Source organism: Cibotium barometz, chromosome 4 (genome assembly GCF_041138505.1).
Source record: "Cibotium barometz isolate CiBa-2024 chromosome 4, ASM4113850v1, whole genome shotgun sequence".
Lineage (NCBI taxonomy): Eukaryota > Viridiplantae > Streptophyta > Polypodiopsida > Cyatheales > Cibotiaceae > Cibotium > Cibotium barometz.
Genome location: NC_141049.1, coordinates 31,178,220 through 31,198,144, shown reverse-complemented (window position 1 = coordinate 31,198,144; position 19,925 = coordinate 31,178,220). Strand labels below are relative to the sequence as shown.

At 48.3% G+C, this 19,925-nt stretch overlaps 1 protein-coding gene across 4 annotated transcripts in view; it reads left to right on the top strand.

Moving 5' to 3' along the window:
* LIG6 (DNA LIGASE 6) overlaps positions 1-19,925 on the top strand; it is a 235,071-nt gene that overhangs the window by 214,038 nt on the left and 1,108 nt on the right. The window contains exon 20 of one of the 4 annotated variants that reach the window (XR_015264262.1): positions 19,799-19,902. The exons of the other annotated variants lie outside the window; for them this stretch is intronic. The gene's annotated coding sequence lies outside the window, so the exon portion shown is untranslated. The remainder of the gene's footprint in view (positions 1-19,798; positions 19,903-19,925) is intronic. 4 annotated transcript variants of the gene reach the window in all.

Genomic DNA, 19,925 nt, shown 5'->3' with positions numbered 1-19,925 from the left:
TCCCTTAAAACCTCTAATTTCCTCATAAGAAGTAATAAACAAATCAGGGAACTGTTCTAGCATATGTAAGTACTCATCTCTCTCACGACTAGTCAAATCTGCAGATAGCATGCTTTCGAGAAGCTCCTTCTTCACATGAGGTTGAACTTTGGGTTGCATCAGCCCTTCAATTTGCTCATAAGGACCAGAAGTGCCTTCATCATCCATAAAGTAGATAACTTTATGATTTATTTTCCCTTCTTCTTCAAGAAACAAGGAGGAGACATCCACATCACTTTCATAGCTAGAGTTTGATTCACTTTCTTCATCCCTTGAATCTTCTTCATCACTTGAGTATTCTTCATCGTTACCTTCATCAAATTCAGCATCCAAAGGTTGCTTACTTGCCATGTCAAAGCTCTTCTTATCACCCCTTTTGTTGTAGAGGGTTATGGTTCCATGTCCCCAATCTTGTATGGCTTTTGTTGCTTGTAACCATGGTCTTCCAAGTATAAGAGGAAAAGCACCAATACCTGCGGGCATTACATGGCAATTGACTAGTGTCCTAACATCAAAAACATCCACCTCCAAGTCCTTTATGATGCCCAAACACTTCACCCTTGCTTGGTTGGCTAGCTTGATGCGAAAACCTGATTTCTTCACAACATTGAGACCTAGCTTAGCCACACATGCTTGAGTAATAACACATACCTGAGCACCACCATCAATGTAAGCCTCTCCAATGCTTTGCTTCCTATGCCATGCATCCACAGTAGGGCATATGTCAGGTAATTCACTAAAAGAAAGAACTCTCACTGATCCCCTAGTAGGCTCTTTCTTCATAGGGTTGACAACCTGCTTCCATTGCTTTTTTAATCTTGGGCAAAGTTGCATGAGTTGACCAAAGGTAATATCCACCTTTCTACTCACCAAATCAGCTCTCAAATTATAATTTGATTGCCCTTCTCCCAATGGCAGGTCTCCCGTATCATAGTGCCGCCTAGGTCTCCTCTTCTTCTTTTCTTTGGTTGCACCCGCTTCACCCTGCTTTCCTTTCTTATGGCTGGGACCTGGATCACTAGCCTCTTGCTCTCTTGTAGCCCTCTTACCCATGGGCATAACCATTGCTTCCGAATCAGCCCTAACTTTCTCCAAACCAATCACATTTACCACTTTAGTCTTACCCTTCTCTTCAGCTGTCAAACCACTTGGTCCTGCTTCCCCTTTGATTTCAATACCATAGTCATGGGAACGTGAAGGAACCTGTGATGGAAGAGGAAACATATCACCACCCATTCTCTTTGGCTTATCACATTGAGGACTCTTATGACCAATTTCTCCACAATTGTAACATTGAGGAATCTCACCCCTTCCATATGTGCCTCTTCCTCTACCATTTGTTCCTGCTTCATAACTTCCATAACCCCGACCATAACCATAACCTTGACCTCTCCCACCTCCCATCATATGGACACTAAGATTCTTCATGAGACCAACCACTTCTTGCATATCCCTGTGAAGAACATCAGAAGCTCCCAAAGGGGCACCATATACTCCTTGAGAAACCTGCATACCATTCCCAATCATTGGCTCTTTTATAGGTACTTGTGGTAGATCCATAGCCCTCACTTCAACCTTAGGGTCCACTTTAATTCCAAGCTGATGTAAGCGTTGCATCTTCCACTCTTTATTTTTTGCCACTTCAACTGCTTCATCAAATGTCTTTGGTTGCTTTAATTCCACCTTCAAACGTAGACTAGCCTTCAAACTTCTAAGAAACCTGTTTTTCTTTAACATAATAGGAGGGTTTTCAGCACCCAAAGCCACACACCATCTCTCCCATAATTCGCAAAATTTCTTCACATAAGCATCCACGCTTTGCTCTTCACCTTGAACAAGACTTTGAATGGAATGCCATACCTTATCAGGGTCTTCTACCCTCCGAAAACGTTCCAAGAAAACCTGCCGTGCTCCATCATAAGTAACTACTTGAGGTGGCTGAGATGTTTGTACAAAAGCTTGATATTCCCTAAGCCAAGCTCTAGCTTCATCCTTAAGACAAAAAAAGAAGATTCTCAACACAACTGCAGGGTCCTGCCTATCAGCAAGTAAACATTGGAACTCCATGTCTTCAATAAACTTTTCAGCATTCTCATCTTCATGTCCATGAAACTCAGGAAAACTCGCAGCCATCTTTAACAAAACCAGTAAGCCCAAGGTCACTTGAAAGCGTTCCTCAGTGGGGGCACCAAAACACTGTTGGGATGGCAAGAAAACAAAACACCTCTATAGCAAGGTCTCCCAAAAGTGCTCAAGATACAAGATCAGCTCCACAAATCACAACACACAATCCTCCATGAACCATGAGGATTCAAAGACATGATCTCATGGGAGTTTACTAGGACACACCCGCCTGTAAAATCACTCCATACATCCAGAAAGCATCTGTCTTGGCATGGAATTATGACACATGTCTACCAATGCACTTGAAGACAAGAGCTACCTCTTCAGCAAATCAATACCTCAAATCATTAACTCCGAACATATCCCTTATAATTTGTATACATATGGAGATAGTGCCCACTACACGGAATTATACTAAAGCTGCCACAAACTGCAGCAAGATTGACGAGGAGGAGATGTTGCTGTGTGTTAACACTTCTCTATTTCTCTCCTGGCTTATATAAATTGACTTCTACCTCAGCATTTTGATGCAGAATTCCACTTTCAAAACCTTTACAGACACAAATCTTTTCCTTTGGGTACCATACACTCTCTCTAACCCTCAGATTACATCACCATGCAAAGATACCACACATAGCATAGCCAAACATCAAAGAAGAAAATTGACACGATTGACACAAGCCCCTCTCTGTCTTCTTCATATACAAAATTATTGTAGTGTCTCAACCATAAGACATGGGAAAAAATTCAGACAAGAAGAAACACCATGAAAAACTCAAAGAACTCCCACAGATAGATCCTAACCATAGCTCTTCAAAGACCCATCTTCAGTAGCTACTGTCAGAGAAGAAAACAAACCGGATCATGTATTTAACAGAGGAGCTGCACTGAGAACCTTGGAATATACCATGGTCAATCCTCTGGCATTCAACCCTCCCTTTTCTTGTTTCCATGAGCTGCGATTCACAAGCTGCTATTCGCATACTGCTATTCACATACTGCGCTGGCCATCGCTGCGCATTTCAAAAAAAAAAAAACCCTGTGTACTCTAACTTACCTGTATGTATATGAAATCAAATCTGCAGCAGCTCCCCCGTATAGGCGTCCACTTCTTTCCTTTTTTGTGGCAGCCCGAACTGCGCTCGTTTCCCCAGTCGATGCCGCCTTCACTTTCTTTCTAGAATTTTGCTCCTCCCTATCTCCTTGTGATCACTATGTACCTTCTATTTTGGACTGCAGACCAGCATTTTTTTTTTTCTTTTAGTTGCCACACGAGCCTTTTTCACCATTCTGAATTAACCATGCATCACCATCCTTTTGCCTTTACATTGTGTTTGTGAGGGATTTGTTCTGCCCTTCACATACAACCCTCCTGGATTAAAAGGGAACAGTAAAATGCTGCAAAATCACTTAGTTGCACTGATTCTACTGCCCGGATGAACATCCTGCAGCCTGCTTTCAAACTACAACTGTGCTTTTTCCTCCGCAACTAGCTGCATCTCTTGGTCAACATCCACAAACTCTTTATTCTCCAACCTGCTCATGGCATTCCAAATTTGATTATCTCCCATGTATTTTTCAGCATCCTCCTGAGCACCAAATAGCTCACCATCATCCATACCTATATACTCTTCAAACAAATCATGGACACCTTCAGGGTGTCCTCCCACAGCAGATCCTCAACACTATCTACATCACACCTTCATCAGCTTATGCACACATATATACAATAAGTACAAAAGTTTTCCAAAATGCGCGTGACAACGTGATATACCACATAGTCGCTAAAAGCACCTGATTTGTCACCACCACCCTCCCAACCAAGGATAGCCGAGCTGTACTCCAATATAAGAGCTTCTTCCGAATGCTCAGAAGAAGCGGGGCGATCTGCTGCTCAGGTGACAAATCAAGTCCAATCTGGCATCGCAGACACCGCACTGCTGTGCCAGGAGGAATCCATCTAAAACCCGGGTCTAGGCTACATGCCGGAGCGGGAGCGCTACTGATCCAAAAAGCCACTGTCTTGCGCCAATTGATCAATGCTCCCGAAGCCACACCAAAAACCTGTAGCGACTGCTCTGCCCTCTATAGATTGGCCTCCTGGCCATGCAGAAACAATCCCGTGTCATCAGCAAGCTCAGAATCGAGCAGGTCCTCTCCCCGGACTAGAAGCTGGAGTCCTCTCAAACCAACCTCCTCTGCTGTCAGATACATGCTCATAGCCTCTGCAAAGAAAAGAAAAAGGATTGGGGCGAGATGGCATCCCTGATGGACTGATCTGGTCAACTCAAAACTCGGCCCCCGTCCTCCTGCCATCAACACTTAGCTACGAGCTGTGGAATATAGAGCCGCCACTCCTCGAATCTAGTCTTGCTCAAAACCCAGGCAAAGCATAGTGCCCTCTAGAAAACCCCAATCGACTCTATCGTATGCCTTCTCAAAATCGAGAAGCATAACGACCAAGTCCTCACCGAGAAATCTACTGCGCTCCTTGACGAATCCTGTCTGGGTACGTGAATCAAATCCCCAAGGAAGGGTTGGATCCTCAAACTCAAGGCCTTTGCTAGGACCTTGTAGACAATATTGAGGATCATAATAGGCCTCCAATGCCGAATATCATCTGACACTCCCTCCCCCTTGGGGATAAGAAAGATCAAGCCCTTTGAAAAACTCTGTGGCATCACCCCAGTGTCAAAAACATACTAAAACCCTTGCGGAGGCTTGGCCCCAAAAGGTCCCAATAGCGCATAAAAAAGGCAGGCGTCAATCTGTCCTCCCCAGGGCAACTATGACGCGGAAGGACCCTCAAAGCCTCAACAAGCTCATCCTCTGAAAGGGGCTCACCCAAAACTGTGCGCATACGATCTGTGACCCTCCTCTGCACATGGGCCCACACAGTCTGTCTGCAACCATCACGTGCCTCCGCCGTGGGTGGCTGGCTCCGCTGAAAGCAGGTTTCTATAGAACTCAGTGGCAATAGCTCTAATCTCCCGGGGCTCAATGGCTAACGATCCGTCCTGCCTCCTAAGCTAGCGTACTCCTGCTCGAGCTTGGCCGGGTCCGTTGATTTCAAAAAACTCCCCAATCACTCTATCACCAAGCTGCGTCCACTAAGAGGCCTGGCGATGATAGTAGAACTCGTGTCGCTGCTCCTCTGCCTCTCTAACCTCCTGCCGTGCCTGGCTAAGTTGGGATGCCACCCACTCACATGTAGGCTGCTACTCCTGAAGACGCTGGAGCGAAGCAAGGCTACGTCTCAAGCGACGCTCCCGCTCTCGTCTCTCCCAACCGTGTCAAGGCTGTAGCGTGCAAAAAAGAGCTGAGCTCGATGACTCCCTGGGCACACTGGCCTGCTGCATCCAGGTCAAAGCTCTGGCTATTATGCCATATCCTCTCAATGTCCTCAAAAAGACGGGGGTCTATAAGTATCCTTTCTGGGATCCTCAACTGCAAGCTGGTCTCCCGTGTCCCCTCCTCAAGTGTCAAAATAACTGGCGCATGGTCTGAAAAAGAGGTGCCAGCAAGAATGCCAACGGAGCCACCACGCTCCCCGAACCTGTCGCCCACATCCCTGCCGGCGGCGATCCAACCGAGAAAAACCAAGACTGTCCTGAGAACGGGAGAAAGCCTCATGCTGCCATGCATCAGTGATCCGCAGTGTCATACAAAATCGCTCCCAAGCTGCAAGCTCCGTGCCGTGTATTGTAACATGACTGCCTCCCACCCTATCGGCCAGGTCCTCAAGCATGTTGAAGTCTCCCCCGACACACCAATGTGCGGCCTCGGGCAATGCATTTGTAACAAGGGTCCAGAACTCTGCTCTTGCACTAGCATGATTGGACGCATAGATATTGAGCACAGCAAAATGCTCATCGTGCATCCTCAGAATAACATACTGCGCTCTACCACGCACAATGACCCCGCGATCCACAATGGCCTGCCGCCGCCATACATCCGCAATGACCATACATACTCCTCCCTGCCTACCCAAGGGGCCAAAACCTTCAGACCAAAATGTGTCTCATCTACCAGGCATCACCGAACCATATCTCCGAATCCTACTCTCACTCAAATGGTGCTCTTGCATCATCAGAATATCAATATTGCCCCCAACCAGGCATCTCTGAAGCTCTTGCCTCAAACAACCACAATAGCGTACATAGTGTGCGCCGCCAAGGCCCTGTACATTCCATGAGATGATCCTCATGGATGACCTGGTGAGGTGGAGGCTGTCTCAGCCATACGGCGGGCCTTCGCAAGCGGCTTGGATGGAGAGTAATCCCCATCCGAGCGGCTACGAATGTGCCCACCCGGTGTGCTGCACGAGTCTCGGACCAGGCGCGAGTGGATGTGTCCCATAGCGAGTGCCTCCCGCTCGGAGAGAGAAACCTCATGTATGCATACATAGCTAGGGTTTCGCGCTAGGTCTACCACTATGCGAACCACCAAGTGTCGATTCCCGGAGGCATCCGCACTCCCGGTATCAAAGAAATGTGCCAACTTCCAGAGTCGGCCTATCACGTCTGTCATCTCCAAATCGCTCACATGGTGAGAAAACTCAACTGCGTGTGTCTGCAAAATACTAAGAGCGAGATCCAGAGTCCACTCCCGGTCGCTAGTGCCGCAAAGAGGGAAGGAGAAGGCCACCGCTGAATCAAGTGCCTCCTCCCCTCGGGCCAGAGGTATCACCACATGAACTCTGATGGGTGCTGGCTCACGGGGGCCCTCCGCTCCAAAAAGGCGTGTAAAGGAGTAGTCGAAAGCCTCCAAGCGCTGTCTAGTGTTGAGACTACTGAGCCGACTGCGGATAGAGGATGTACGTGAAGCACGAATCGGCATGGTAGGTCTCCTCTGCGGTGCACGAGCAAGGTCGGTGCTCAGTGCCCGCCAGATTGCAGGTGAGCGCCAGGGTACTGCCAGTGCCTCCCGGGGAGCTGAGGCGAGCGGAGGGGGAGGAGGGGGGGAGAAGGGGGTGGGGAAGGAGACGCTGAAAAAGCGGGAGCAGGAATGGGAGGAGGCGAGGGTGGAAGCGAGGCGGGGGGGTGGAGGAGAAGGGGGGGATGTTGGCATCTCTTGATCCTCAGTCTGCGCTGGGGTCTCCTCCTGGAGGGGAGCAAAGCTGTTCCTCACTGGAACCCAATGATGCTGAGGCTGTGTCTGCTACTGCGTCAGTCTCTGGGCATGCTGCTGTGGCTGTCTCCCTCTACAGCGCCCCTGTCCAGGCTGCCAAGCAGAGGTCCCTGTGGGCTGAGCAGGTGTCCTGGAGGCTGCTTGCCGAGCCGCATCTGTGAGCGGGCCATCAGGGGTCTTCTGCTCTGCGGTGAGGGTCGTGAGCAACATGACATTGATGTGGAGAAAGTCCTAAAGTTGTTGGAAAACAACGAGCTCTACGACAATGAGAAGAAGCTGGAATTTTATTTGTTCGAGGTTCATTACCTTGGATAGATAATTAGTGCAGAAGACATTCGACTTGATCCGGCCAAGGTGGCCGAGATTGTCAATTAGGAAGTACCACAAACTGCTTATGACATCAGATCCTTTGTGGGTATATGCTAGGCATACTCCACCCACATAGACAAGTTTTCTGACCTCTCGGCGGATCTCACCGAACTGCTAAAGGGTGTCAAAACTAAAAGGCAACAGATTTGAATGACTCCACGAGCGTTGGAGGCATTCAAGAGTCTCAAGGTGGCTTTGTCAGAAGCGCCTTGTCTAGCACTTGCCTCGTGGGACAAGTGATCACCGATGCGAGTAACATCGCAATTGGCGGTGTATTACAATAGAATGGCCATCCAGTAGCTTACATGTCTTGTAAGTTACTGCCCGCGGAAAAGAATTACTCGGTCTACGATCGGGAACTCCTTGCAGTTATTCAGGCCTTGAAACATTGAAAACATTTCCTTTATGGCCGTGACTTTGAAGTTCGCACTGACCATCAGGCATTATGCTGGATTCAGATAATCCCAAGTGCATAGTGGAGTGACCGACAGCACCGCTTGAGCCAGATATTCCAGCAATTTGGTGGTATAATTGAGTACCTTCCAGGAAAGGCCAATCCAGTGGTGGTCGATGCTTTGAACCGGAAGGGACAGGTGACTTTGATTCATACCACTAGACTCGACCTTGTTGGTATGGGACTAGACGACATGAAGCATACGTATCGGATTTCGAGGAATTCAATACACAGTGGGAACAGGCATTGGATGCCACAGGACCATTCCACTTTTTGATACGCGATGGTTGGCTTGTCTACAAAGACTGACTGCGTGTCATGAAGTCGTTCAGGGCAGCTCTCCTCCATGACGCCCATGACGCCATTACTGTTGGTCATCAGGGCATGAATTCGACTTTGGAGAAGTTAGAACGGCAATATTTTTGGCCAAAGATGAGGTGAGATGTATTTGCATATGTGCAACAATGTGATATTTGTCAAAAGGTGAAAGCTCCTCGTGGGAAGAAGATAGGGTTGTTACAGCCCTTACCAATCCCTGAGGGACCCTTCCAAGATATATCGATGGATTTTGTCATGAATTTGCCTCCCAGTCCAGGTAAGCTTAATACTCAGTGCTTGACTATAGTTGATAGATTTAGCAAATTTGTTATGCTTATTCCATGCAGGACCAATGTGACCGCCAAAGATATTGCCCATTTGCTCATTCGACATTGGTGCCCGATTGGCGGAATCATATAGTTGTTACGAGGCATGCCTCTAACAGTTCAAGGCGTACGAGGCGTTCGACGCGTACGACTGCTTGATCGAGGCGTCCAAAAAGTAATAATAATAATAAATTGCTGGTTTGAGTCTTTAGACGGGGGCTTTAAGGGCCCAAGGCAGCCCCTCTCACACACACTCTCTCCCTCATTCTCTCCCTCCCTCCCTTAAGCCTTTCTCAAGACCCAAAGTTCAAAGTTCAAACTTCAAACACAGTAGGATGATGATGATGTTTAAGGGCCCAAGGCAGCCCCTCTCACACACACTCTCTCTCCAAGACTTATCAGGCAAGACTTGATTCAGCTGGACACTAGGAGGACATGGATACAGCCGACACATGAGCTTGGTACGAAGATGGCTTTCTATAGAGATCATCTTCTCCAGCTCACGCAGGATGGGTTTGTGATTAGACCCAGCTACATGGATACTCATCTTTCTCATGGGGTACGGTGTGCTATTGGTCAGATGCGCACATCCTCACACCAGCTAGAGATTGAGACTGGCAGATTCAGAGGAGTACCAGCTGAGGCCAGGATTTGTCAGCTGTGCCATATGGAGCCAAAGACAGAGTTACATTACATATGTCACTGTCCAGTATATTATGAGATACGAGGCCGTTTTCACTACCTGTTTAGAGAGGGTTTCAGACCACTTTCTAGAGTCATGAGATACTAGGATCAGAGATGCCTCGGATTATACTTGCTGGAGCTTCGTAGACATAGAGAGGGTCTCTTGAGAGGGACGGGATCAGAGAGGGAGAGACACCTACAGAGGCAGATTACAGACTTCTTTCGACCAGAGATTGAGCAGTCAGGCCAGTAGGCATTGCAGCTAGCCCCAGAGTATAGCCGCACTAGAGGTACAATGATTGATCGGGCTATAGAGCTGGGGCGGTCCAAGCGCCCTAAGATGAGAGGCCCAACTCGACACCGGCAGAGACTACATCAGAGGATCAGGACCATACTAGCACGGCATGGGAGACGTCCAGTCAGAGTACTCACCATGGAGGACATTGAGGATATCCGCCATCGACCGATGAGAGACATCTTTGGATAGTGATGTGTATGATGCTTACCTTTGTTGCTGGAGTTTTCCTCCCAGATGTTATCCATTAGGAGCTCCTAGTACCGTACTTTTCCTCACAGTTATTTCAGTTTCAGTTAGTTGTTTTTAGCTTTTCTTACACAGACATTGTATCAGATCCACCAATTGTTGTAACCTTTTTGGTCTCATAGGTCATTTTGGCCTTTTGAAGACGTTAATATATCATTTCATTTCATTTCATTTCATTTCATTTTTCCCTCATTCTCTCCCTCCCTCCCTTAAGCCTTTCTCAAGACCCAAAGTTCAAAGTTCAAACTTCAAACACAGTAGGATGATGATGTTTTTATACCCACTTTTGGAGCTCTCTCTATACTCTACCGGTTCATTTCAGTTCATTTCATTTTACTTTGTACCCTTGAATCTTGATGATGTATCCAGATGATGAGAATGGACTATTTTGGTCTCATAGGTCATTTTGGCCTTTTGCAGACGTTTAATACAGCTTTCTTTCTCACACACACACTCTCTCTCCCTCTTTCATACACACCCTCTCTCTCCCTCCCTCAAGGCTCAATACATACACACTCTAGTCTCTCTCTCTCTCTCTCTCTCAACTTTCACTATACATATTATATCTATCTATATATCTATCTATCTATATATATATTTATGTATATATATAACAGACGCCTCTAACACGCCTCTAACACGCTTCTAACGTCTTTAAAAGATACGAGTCTTTCGAGGCACGTACCATACCCGCCTCGTACCAAACGCCTCTAACGCCTCTAATAACCTTGGGCGGGATCCCTAGGACCATAGTGTCAGACCGAGATGCCAAGTTTACCAGTCATTTTTGGAGGGCATTCTTTGATAACTTTGGTACTAAATTGAATTTTTCCAAAGCATTTCACCCACAAACTGATGGCCAGACAGAAATCTACAACCAATTGGCCTTTGATGTGCTAAAGTGTTATGTCCACACAATCAGCAAGGTAAGTGGGAATCGTATTTGCCTTTAGTTCAAGCTGTTTTGAATGATTCCTTTTCTTCAGCTATTGGCAAGACTCCATATGAAGCAACGTTTGAAAGAACATTCTAGTCGCTATTGACCAGAACCTCGTCTTCAGTACCTGAAGCGAACAGATTGACGGAGTCTTACCAAGAGATTTTGGAGACAATAAAAGACAGGTTGGCTAAATCACAGGAGGCCTACACTCGATAGGCCAACAAGGACCGAATGGGTATGAAGTTTTCGGAAGGTGATTGGGTTTATCTTTGGATCATGAAGCAAAGGTTGAAACAGGTGGGCAAGCGATGCCTTAAGTTGTCATTCAAGAGCTTCGGACCTTTTTCCATCCAAAGAAAGATTAACGAGGTTTCAATGAAGTTGAAGCTACCTCCGAGCTGGACTATGCACGGTGTGTTTCATGTCAGTTGGTTAAAACCGTATGCAGGTCCGATCCCTTCAGAATTGAAAGATGAAGTAGAACAAGATATCATTGATGAAGCTGAAGTGATGGTTCTAGAACAAATCCTTTTGCACCGCTTCAAGCATGACTCAAGACGAAGACAAAGACAGTTCCTCACAAAGTTTCAGGACCGAGGGCCCCACGAAGCAGTATGGCTTGACAAAGAGTTTTTCGACAACTATCCGGCTTTATTGACGGACTGTTTGGAGGCTATGCAGCTTCCATCAAGTTAAGCAGAAGGGGATGTCACGTGCATCCAGCACTGGGATGCCACGTAGACATATTTGAACAAGGTGTAGAACCTGGAGTCGAAAACTAGTCCCATGTGAGCCTAGTCTGAGACAAGTCAGCCAGGGTTCTACTCCATGTGTCCGAGGTAAGGTGTGCATCGTCCTGCACATGAAGCAGTGCCAATCCGCACTGTGAGTCTCATCTGGTATGATACTGGATGCCAGACCTCCGTGTAGGCATGTAGAGATGGGGCCAGCCCATAGGGCTACCCCAAGATCATTTATGTGGGCATGGGGGAGGTGTAGAACCACCCCCAAGGGGCCAGGAGGGCCTCGGTTTTGTGCCCACCAGCCATGTGATGGGCTGGAAGGGCTGTCGGCCAGTTTCTAGGGCCTCAGGACAGGCAACCGACAAGGCATCATGCCCTCTATAGCCTCTTAGCCAGGTGTGGGACAGCCCACCCAGGCTGCCGAGCAATCCATAGCCATGCGCAAGTGGCCAGGCCACTTTATTGAAGTGTAAAAACCTTTTTCAGCATTTTATTGCTATTTGTGAAAGTCATGAGCATTAATTAATGCTACCCGAGTACATGCTGCTGGCAGACTGGGTGCTTGAGAAGGGCCCGGACAGCCAAGGGAGAAGCTAACACAAGTGTGAAGGTTGAAGGTCAAGGGCAGCCAAAACAGGTCAAGTTAGTCTTTTATTTTTTGATTTGCATCATTCTAATAGAAGCAAATACACCATTCGTGGTGGGGGCCCTACAGAGGATATTCGGGACCCAATATTGCGTCCTCTTCTCCCTCTCTTTCTCTCTGTATTTTCTGCACATCTATTTTCAGTTTTGTGCGTTATTCTCGTCGTGAACGATTGCTGATTTCTGAGCATTGGAGTTACCGATCTACCCCGAAGCTTTCGCATGTTTGAAGGGGCACTCATTAACTGACACAAATCTGTTGGCTTTTGGATTAGTGACTCACCGAGAGTTGTTGGGGGTGAAGAGCTTGGGTTTACTTGGATCAATAGAAGATGCACTGCTAGATATTTGGGATGTCAGGTTGGGGTTGATATTTCTCCTGCACAGCAGTTTGCTACGGTACTTATGAGCATCCAGAAGAAGCTTCTTCATTGGAGCTGCAGGAGATTAGATTTATCCTCTAGAGCTTTGGTGGCTAATCAGGTATTGCTTGCCTCGGCTTGGTTTATTGCCTCTTGTTGGTGCTTCTCTCGTGCGTGCATTAGTCAATTGCGGAGATTGATCTACAATTTTCTTTGGTCGGGTTTGGACGGCACCACAAACACTCGTGCCAGGGTAGCTTGGCTCATAGTTATTCAGCCTAGACAAGAGGGGAGGCTGAATATTATTGATCCGGATGTTCAATGCAGGGCATTGCTCTGCAAACTTGTGGTCAGAGGTTTCCTACCAGGCACTGAGCCTTGGAAGGATTTTTTCTTGTCTCAGATTTCCAAATGTACACCTCGTGTTGGGAGAGATTGGATGCCCAACACGGTTTTGGTTCATAGAGGCTGATATCAGGACACTTTCTTCCCCTCTTATTGCAGCCATTGTCAGAGCATGGAGAAGCATGAGACCATTGTTGCGACAAATGCTTCCTAGGTATTTGGATGAGGTTGACCGACGACCTATTATGTGGAACGAGTTCATCAAGGATGAGGCCTGTGGGCCACTTGGTGCATCTCATTGCATGCAGTGGTCAGGATGGGAGAGATGTGCATACACAGTTCTTGCTTGGAAGACCTTTAAGAGTCTTCCAGTGCATCGGAGAGCTGCATCCATTCATCATCTTAGGGGCTCTCGCATATGTATTGATCAGATTGATGTAGCTATTCCGCATGAGTGGCTCTCTAGAACCTTTCATGGGGACTATCCTCTGAGTTGGTTGGTAGTCTTTTCGAGGATAGGCATACCTCTGCAAGTCATTGCTCTCCCACGCCAGGAGGCTACAGATTGCATCATCTATTCTATCTTGCCTGGAGGGAGATTGAGGATTTGTAGCATGGAGGGGATCACAAATACTAGGCTTAGTCCAGTGAGGATTGTTGATCCTTCTCCTCAGATAGTGACTCGGGGCTCTTATTGTTTGTGATTATATGGTGGCAGTCCTATCAGATATCTTTAGTGGCATCCAGGAGAGTGGGAGTGGATTGATGCCTTCGATCCATTGAAAAGCCTTCCCTTTTTGAGTTTCATGGTCCGGAATGCCAGGCTTCTCCTTACTCGACACATGCATAGAATTCCTACTCTCAGGTCTCTTTGGGAGAGCTATGGTATCTATCCAGTGATATAGCGCAGATATTGGCATAGGCTTTGGCATTCATACAAAAGGAGCCAGATCTCTCATTTTTTTGGTTATTTTTACATGGTGGTCTCCCCACCAATCAGTGGAGATCAGTTTTCGGTGTAGCCGCTACGTGCCTGAGATGTGTGGCTATACAACATTGTTTTCAGGGATGCAACACTAGCACTGCACATCATATTTGGGGTTCTATAGCCCAACTTATGGGCAAATTGTGTGGCCGCGCCATGTATGTGACTTGGGGAGCAGTTGCTTGGCTCTCCCAGGCTGGCCCGCTCCTTTTCTAGGAGGGCAGTTGTACAGACTCTATTATTTTCATTCATAGAGGTATTGCCCAGCATGGTTTATTGCAGGATGTCCCTCACTCTGATTATACACCCCCCAGACAGAGGATTGACACCAGTTGGGAGATTGTTGCCAGTATTACTACATTGCAGATCTAGAGAGCTAGATGCATGGAGGCTATTGAGGGTGTCCAGATTTTTGGGTCTCAGTGCATTAGTACTATATGGGGTGATATCATCCATACTCTCATGGCTCGTATTCAGGGGTCCTCTTGTTCCGCGCAAGCAAAGCACGTTGTATTTATGCAGGAGTGAGACCATGGCATTTTCTTTTCCTCTAGTCCCACAGGTCTCTCATGGCATCGATCATTGATGCATGGCAGCATGAGGCCTTCTCCCGCTCTCACGACAGTCTTAGTTTCTCTCGGTCGGATCACCGGCAGGGAGGGACTAATCTATCACGAATTGATCGCTTTTATGTGGGCGACAGGTTAGGGGAGCGAGGGGGCTCCGTTGGCATTCTTGCTGGCACCTCTTTTTCAGACCATGCGCCAGTTATTTTGACTCTTGAGGAGAGGGCACGGGAGACCAACTTGCAGTTGAGGATCCCAGAGAGGGTATATACAGATCCTAGTCTTGCTGAGGACATTGAGAGGATATGGCATGATAGTCAGAGCTCTGACCAAGATGCAGCAGGCCAGTGTGCCCAGGGACTCATCCAGCTCAGCTCTTTTTTGCACGCTGCAGCCTTGACACGGCTGGGAGAGGCCCGCGAGAGGGAGCGTCGGCTGAGACGTAGCCTTGCTTCGCTTTAGCGCCTTCAGGAGCAGCAGCCTACATGTGAGTGGGTGGCATCCCAACTGAGCCAGGCACGCCAGGAGGTTAGAGAGGCAAAGGAGCAGAGACATGAGTTTTACTATCGTTGCCAGGCCTCTCAGTGGACGCAGCTTGGTGATAGAGTGACTGGGAGTTTTTTGAGATTACTGGGCCCCGCCATGCTCGAGCAGGAGTCCGCCAGCTTGGGAGGTCGGACGGCTCGGTAGCTACTGAGCCAGAGGAGATCAGAGCCATAGCCACTGGGTTCTATAGAGACCTGCTCTTAGCGGAGCCAGCCACTGAGGCTCGGGATGCTTGCAGACAGACTGTGTGGGCCCATGTGCAGAGGAGGGTCACAGATCGTATGCATACAGTTCTGGGTGAGCCTCTCTCAGAGGTTGAGCTTGCTGAGGCCTTGAGGGTCCTTCCGCGCCATAGTTGCCCAAGGAAGGACGGATTGACGCCTGCCTTTTTTATGCGCTATTGGGACCTTTTGGGGCCAGGCCTCCGCAGGGGTTTTCAGTATGTTTTGGACACTGGGGTGATGCCACAGAGCTTTACAGAGGGCTTGATCTTTCTTATCCCCAAGGGGGAGGGAGTATCAGATGATATTCGGCATTGGAGGCCTATTACGATCCTCAATACTGTCTACAAGGTCTTGGCAAAGGCCTTGAGTTTGAGGATCCATCCCTTCCTAGGGGAGTTGATTCATGCTACCCAGACAGGATTCGTCAAGGAGCGCAGTATCCTTGACAACATTTTCACCTTCTGGGAGGCGATGGCCCGAGCTAGATTTCTTGGTGAGGACTTGGTCGTGATACTTCTCGATTTTGAGAAGGCATACGAAGTCGATTGGGGTTTCTTAGAGGGCACTATGCTTCGCCTGGGCTTTGAGCTAGGTTGGATTCGAGGGGTGGCGGCTCTATATTCCATAGCTCGTAGCCAGGTGTTGATTGCAGGAGGAAGGGGGCCGAGTTTTGAGTTGACCAGATCAGTCCGTCAGGGGTGTCCTCTCGGCCCGTTTCTTTTTCTCTTCTTTGCGGAGGCTATGAGCATGTATTTGATGGCAGAGAAGGTTGGTTTGAGAGGACTCCAGCTCCCAGTCGGGGGAGGACCTGCTCGATGCTGAGTTTGTTGATGACACGGGTTTATTTTTGCATGGCCAAGAGGCCAATCTTCAGCAGGCAGAGCAGTCGCTCCAGGTTTTTAGTGCAGCTTCGGGAGCATTGATCAATTGGCGCAAGACAGTGGCCTTTTGGATCAGTAGCGCTCCCACTCCGGCATGGAGCCCAGACCCGGGTTTTAGATGGATTCCTCCTGGCACAGCAGTGCGATATTTGGGATGCCAGATTGGACTAGATTTGTCACCTGAGCAGCAGATTGCCCCGCTTCTTCTGAGCATTCGGAAGAAGCTTTTGTATTGGAGTACAGCTCGGCTATCCTTGGCTGGGAGGGTGGTGGTGGCAAATCAGGTGCTTTTAGCGACCATGTGGTACATTACGTCTTGCTGGATCTTCTCGAGCTCTTGTATCAGCCAGGTACAGAGGCTAATCAGGAACTTTCTTTGGTCTGGGCGGGATGGTCAGCCAGCCAGGGCAAAGGTTGCTTGGGCAGTTATTACACTTCCGTTGGCCCAAGGAAGCTTGGGCATTATAGATGCAGTTGATCAAAGTAGAGCCTTATTGGGGAATCTTATTGTTCGGGGGCTGCTTCCAGGCGCTGATTCTTGGAAAGAGCTTCTTTTGCAGCGGCTGCAGGCTCGAGCTCCCCGAGCAGGGGGCACTTGGGCACCAGAGATACGATGGATCTTCACAGAGATGAGTAGGATAGGCCTTAGTAGAGGATGGGAGGACAGATTTGCCTTGAGCATCCTGAGAGCTTGGGAGCTGCTGAGACCGGGGCTCTCTCAGAGACCTCCTTCTTGTGATGAGGAGTGGGCCAGACAGCCGCTCATCTGGAGCCCAGCAGCTCGCACAGAGCAGGGTCATATGCTGGGTTCTCGGCCTCGTCTAGCCTGGGGACCATTGGCGGCAGGCCCAGCACGCAGTTTTGGAGACTGGCAGGCCTTCTGCAGTCTCCCAGAGGAGATCCAGGTGGAGAGGCTGGGTCACTTCAGAGGGGGGTTTATTATGAGGGATGACATTCAGGAGGCACTCACAGAGGAGTGGTTCACGCCTCTCGAGCCCGTGGCCCCACAGTGGATGGGAGTCTTTACTCAGTTGGAGATCCTGATTGCTGTCAGAGCTTGCACTGAGGATAGCAGATGCCTCTACTATGAAATCCAGGATGAGGGCAGACTTCAGAGAGTGGAGGTGGAGTCTCCTTTGGTTGCAGAGTGCATCTTTCAGAGGATACGGGTGGTGGCCGCCACTTCTCGAAAGTGGCATATTGACCCAGACCCTGCAAATGTGGACTCTGATTGGCGTATATGGGCATATGTAGCGCGCCCCTTGGCCCGGCTCCACCAGTGGGACCCTGGCGAGTACGAGTGGCATGATCCTTATGCATCCCTTGAGGCCACAGAGATCACCTTTTTCCAATATATTGTTCGGTTGGGGGGACATATTTTGACGGCAAGGAGGATGGTCTCTCCAGCTGCATCGGGGCACTGGCGGCTTCAGGGACTCTCACCGGAGTTCCTAGAGGACTTTTGGACCAGAGGCTCTGGGCTAGTCGACACGCACGCAGGATCTCGACTTTCCAGTGGGCTGGTCGCCCACAGGGGTTCTGCAGTTGGCACCTGGCTTGTCTACAACGGTCTTCCGGCGGCCTGCGTCCGATGCGGCCACCCTATGGAGACACAGAGACATTGCCTATGGGACTGCCCTCAGGAGCAGCAGATTTGGCTGTGGATGCTGCGCATTCTGGCCCCCCTTGCTCCAGAGGGGATGTATACGTGGGGTGCCGTTGCTTGGTCGACTTCGTCAGGGCCTGCTATGGGCTATGAGACGGAGCAGGACAGCCAGGCCATCAGATTCATTAGGGGCCAGCCTCGCCTTGTTCCTTCACCGGACTTCTCATCCGCCGGCTAGACACAGGAGAGGGATCTACGATGGGAGCTCCTCAGCAGCCTCACCACATGGTTCACCTGGAGGGCCTGGTGTTTCAGGGCCTTGGAGGGGAGATTGGAGCCACCAGCAGAGACTGTTCGGGGGATCTGGCAGGATTTCATCCACACCCTGCAAGGACAATACGACCGCATCCGGGGCGACTCGGATGAGGCGATCTTGCGGCGCCAGGCCTTTCACACCACTTGGCGTAGCGGCCCCTTCTATACCCTACACGTGGGGTCCCCCCATTGGCACTACAAGCGCGTTTCCCCCCTCCTATTGTATGATATAGCCTCTCAGTTCTTTGTACTGATTCTTGTATTTTTCAGCACCTAGGGAGAGTCTCCCTGGCTGCCTTGCTTTGTTCTCTGCTCTATTTTCTTATGAGCAGAGAGGATCTTTTGTATCCCTACGGGCGTTTTTATATAACTAATGAAAGGATCTTTTCTCAGGGGGGAAAAAAAAAAGGGCTCTCTCATGGCATCATGATGCTCCTCAGTGGTTGAAATCACCTTACATATTGGAGTGATTCTATTCTATTCCAGCTTATAGCCGTGATTGTTGTATGTTTTTCATACTTAATAGAAGTCTCTTTCCTGGAAAGAAAAAAAAAAGTAAGCTTGTCTTAGGACTGGTGAAGAGCAGAACAGATGTGGTCCTAGGCTCGGAAGGGGTTGGCGGCAGCGAATCGGTCCTCGAAGGCTGGGTAAGGCCACTGGTCCATGAAGATCACCTCTCTCTCTCTCTCTCTTTCTCATCTTACCTTAACCTGAAAAGTAAGCTTGTCCTAACGACAAGGAGGAGGGATGGGTGATACGGAAAATCATGCAATCTAAACCTCACCTAGCATGGACATAATACCATGCACGGATTATAGGAAGCAAGGGAAGCTAAAAGTAAATTAGCTTGATGTTGAGAGTAATTAACACTCACTTTCATTACTAATCATACTTCAATGAGAGGTTCAAGTACACATATACAGATCCAAGAGCATTCAATGCTCACATGTTTTACACTCCATGCCGTAACTAGGGTGACTAGCACACATTAGCACTCTTCACGTGATCCTCCCATAAAGGCTGAACAACCACACTTCAACCTCTAGGAAGCACAACCAAACCAATACAACTCATCATTGCAATTTTAACAACCAAATTATCAAAGACAACCTAGATAAGCTTGATACTCTGCCAGATTGGATACGTGCAAGTGAGGATTGATATTCTCATATTTGATCTGGCTAAGGGCTAAAGGGGATATTCTTGGGGCGCATCGCTTTCTGATTCTTGGGCTTGAATTGACATCCAAAGGAGTCTAAATGGGCTTGAAAGTGCAACTAGATTATAGGTAAGTTGTCGAATATGAAGTTGACCATAAGTGGTCGGCCACAGTCGATTTGATCTTGGGGATTTATATATAGACTTGTAACGCAACCACTCAATCATAATTCACTTATTGTAGTGTTCCAATTTTCAGCTAGCTCATATATGTACAGCCTTCACTATGAGAAGTAGCGTTGGTTGAACAATTCAAGTGCTCAGCATCCTTGTTTCCACATGGGATCGTGGCCTAGAAGGCCAGATAGTGTAAAGATCATTGTTCAATTATCTATCTTCAGTCTTTTGAGTCCTTGTATCCTGTGTGCGTTACTTTGTGCATACAATGTTAGATATCAATGCTTCACACTATTATTGTAATGTCCAAGTTTCAGCTAGCTCATAAATGTATGGCCTCCACTAAAAAAGTAGCCATGGTTGAACAATTCAAGTGATCAGCATCCTTGTATTCACATGGAAACATGGCCTGGAAGACCAGGTACTGTAGAGACGACTCAGGAC